A 4,022-nucleotide genomic window follows, 5' to 3' on the forward strand; every position below is an offset into this window, starting at 1 on the left:
CATTTTCTTCCCCAGCTTGGGAGTTGCACGAAAGGATTTTGATCTGTGAAAGGAATGAAATAAAAGGAAGAGATTTAGCCCTCTCCAGCCCCTTTTCCCCCTTGTTTGCCTTGTCATCGAGGCAGTAAAGTAATAGGAAAATAACACTGATTCCCCTAAGGCAACTGCAGGACTGGATCCTATTCTCACGTATGCACCTCCCAACGCCCAGCTCCTGACAACGCTGCGCATTTCAGGGCTCCCCCATCACCTCAGATCTTGATTCAGCCATGTAACTCTGACAGCAGGACAGCAGAATTTGAGTCTTCAGGGATGAAAAAGGCTTTAGAGGAAACAACCTGGAAAAACCCTCTCAGTCCTGCCTTTCCAAGGGCTTTGCTCCTCTTGCAGTAATTCCTAACAGACCAAATGCCCACGTACAGTGGGGGCTGTGACAGTGGGTGACAGCTCAGGACCCATCCTAGGACTCTGTTTGCTGCAAGTAAAACGCATTTTTCTCCTATTGGATTTGAAGCAGCTGTCCCAACCAAACAAGCACTGTGGGAATGCGTGGCCATGCTTTCTGTGAGCCACCACCATCCTGGTGACAGGCCGCTGACTGGCACAAATCCCTGTGGATGGGAAGCTGGTGGCATTTCACCAGCTGACTGCCAGAGAACTCACCCCCAACCTTGCTGACCACAGCATTGACATCTGGTTATGGCTGGTGGCTCATCCTTCACGTGGTGGGATAGCTGATTTCATGCCAGCATGCCAATGATTTTTGCAGTGCCAAAAGCCCTGAAGGATCAACAACCCATTGACCTCCTTGAGGATGCAAAGCCCTTGATGTTTGCCATCTCCTGCAAACACCAGGAAGCAGGCAGTGTGACCAATACTGCCAGCCCCACCAAGGCAGCTTGGGAAGCTGGTTGGTAGAAGTTGAAGCTGAAGTAAGCGGTTGGCAGCAGCTAAAGATTGATACAGTAGTGAGCCAAAATGGATTTTAAGTCATGTGGAACATCTCTTATTGCAGGTGCTGACAGCACTGCTGTTCAGTACAGTGAAAACCAGAAGAATGAGTTAAGCAGCCATCAGGGCTCCTCTCTCCCCAGCCTCTGTATACTCCCACATGGTATCACCTTACATACTAAGACCAACGCTTGTTTTTGCTTTAATTTCATCTCTAATCCCCTCTGAGTCTCCTAAACTGTCTATTTGCCCTCTGCTAAACTCTGGATGCTCAAAACACAAGACAAAACCCTACTAAACTGACAGAGGGTAGTGCTGCCTGGTGTTGCAGGATCTTCTTGGAAAACATTTTAGGGGCAGGTCCCGAGACACCCCACTGCTCACTTCCACCCAGAAGCTGGTCAAGGAGCAGCATTTCAGGCTCAGTCACCTCCTTGTTGCTGGAGTGACCTTGGACACTCTCTTACCGGGGTGTGTGAATTAGCACAGTCCCATGGCTGATTTATTTTTGTGCTGCTGGCTGAGGTGAACCATGGTAGCAGGACAGGTTGGAGTGTGGGGAGCACAGCTCTGAGATAGCTGCTGCTGCTGCTGCTTTACCCGGGTGTCCTGGTTGTGCTTGCTATCACTGCACCTGTTCACAACCCTTTAGAGACCATTTTTTCCATCAGGTGCACAGAACAGAAGATCTTCATCTTTGCTTCACGTTGCCACTAAGAGACAGCTGTCACCTAAGGAGTGACAGCTATCTTCCACAGCCAGGCTCTCTGACCTGCTGAGGATTTGATTGCATACTGGTTAAAGGGAACAAAGGGTCTTCTGGATAACTGTAGGTCAGCAATCATTTTAAACATAACCCAGCTCCTGATGAAGTTAATCTTTCCATGAAACATTAGAAGATTAGGATCTCATGCAGGTTGCTGCCCATGCTCTCTCATGTTTCCACATTCTGACTTTTTTGAAGCAAGGTTTTCTCAGGAATCTCATAGACAGGACTTACAAGCAGTATGATGCTCATTCCCATGCTGGAACATTTCTGTCTTACCCCAATCACAGACACAGAGTGTGAAGAGGAATGCCCATCCCAGACAGTCCCATAGAAGTGAATCACAGCAATTCATCCTGATTTTTACTGCTGAAGAGAGCTAGTCCTCTCCGGAGACCAAGAGTAAAAGTTCTTGGGGTTTTTTGTGGGTTTTTAAGTTTATCTTTAGTACCCTTTCTGATACTGGGGGAATTAAAAATAAGCAGTAAGTCAGTGAATGGTCAGACACAGCTCCTTCAAACAAGCAGGTATCTATCCTAGGTTTCACCACTGTCTTGCCCTAGGGAGACTGAATCCACTCAGCTGTTAGTGCTTCCTAGTATGTTGGAAGTAGACCTCACATATGAGGTAAAAGTAAACTAAGATCATATTGGTCATCTGAAGATAATCTATGAAGACCGTCAGGAAGAAGAATCAACTACAAAGGAGGCCACAAAAACAAAGCTTACCTATCTTTAATGTTAGACATCAGTGAAGAGACCTCAGTCAGGATCCTGTTATTCCATTAATGCCAGTAAATTTAACATATCAAAAAAGGCAAAGGAGAGTGCTCTTGCAGACATTGCCTGTTTGCTTTGCTGAAGAAGTTTCCTATGCAGCCTTACAGCCATGTGAGGTCATGTCTGCAGTGGTGGTTTTCGACAGTGTAGGATGAAGATGCAAAGGTATTAAGGGTGGAAAGCTGTAGTTAGGCTAACTACTCCAGAATATTTAGTTAAAACTATTCAGATACTTTGCTAGTGTGATACATTAAAATGTGAGCATTGTCAATGAAGGGCCTTGCCAAGACTAGGCCAACTTCACTGGGATTTAATTTGGGGGCAAAAAAGGGACTTTAGAAGGAGAGTTATAAGAATTGTATTTGAATATATTTATCAAAAGCAGTTTAAATTGTGCATGAATTCTTCTGGCTTGCACTACCTTTAAAACAGCATGTAGGCTATAGAATTGCAGCACTTTTTGTTTGAGGCTTTCACTTAAATTTTAGAACAAAGACAAATTTCAAATTATTTGATTAGTTTAATCTCTTTTCCTTCATTTTGTTTTCTTACGTGAAATCAGAAAGAGAAACCATTTTGCTAGACCTATGATTTTTGCTGACTTAGTTGAAAGATTTCTTTAGAGCAGCATTTGCCAGCGATGATAAACCTAAAATCCACCATCAAAACAAGTTCCACTTATCCAAATTGTAATCAATTTGCTGAAAGGGTAGCTTTAAAATGTCAGTTCATGTAAAGAACTGAGAAAATTGTAAAATAATAAATATGTGAACAGAGCAAGCCACTCAGCCTTCCTGCAGGCTATAACATATTCAGAGATCACATATGAAAGCTCTTCTGACAAACAAAGGCTTTAAAATGTGCCAGTAACATCAGACAAGTTTTCAGGATTATTGTATGAATAGATGGAATTTCTTTTAATACATTTTCTGTTTTGCTTTTGTCTCATTACCTATTGTTTCTTCCCTTGTGAAATCCAATACTTTATTTAAGCTCATCAGTGCTTGTACTTAGTTATCTCATCCCAAAGCCCTTAATTTTTAATCCCTTGTCTTCATACTGGTGACAAATTAGTCATACAACTCTCTTCTTCTTTAAGACCTGCTAATCTGCCACTCCCATCCCTGTCTGGTGATGAGAGTTCTGCATTGTACAGAAACAATCCTCCGGCATGGAGGCTCCACAGAGCCAAAGTCCTGCTTTCCATGCAACCAAGGGCAAAACTTCCAGATTGCCATGAGGGATGGTAAGAATTTTTCTTTGTGAAAAGAATGGAAAATCGGGTTGGTTCTCCTGTCTGGAAGGAGCTAACAGAGGAGGTGAGGTGGGAGAAACCATGTGGCTGCAGGTTCTCCTTTTGGGCAGGAAAGTGGTCAGCAGGTGGATGTCCTTCTGAGCAGTTACCAGCACAGCTGCAAAAGGACAGGTACTGCTTTTTCCCAAACGGTCCAGAGCAAAGCTGTTCAGAATATTTTTCACCTGTGTCCTTCCCAGGCAAAGTCCCACCTTTTTGACAACACCCACAG

Source organism: Lepidothrix coronata, unplaced genomic scaffold (genome assembly GCF_001604755.1).
Source record: "Lepidothrix coronata isolate B3197 unplaced genomic scaffold, Lepidothrix_coronata-1.0 Scaffold1, whole genome shotgun sequence".
Lineage (NCBI taxonomy): Eukaryota > Metazoa > Chordata > Aves > Passeriformes > Pipridae > Lepidothrix > Lepidothrix coronata.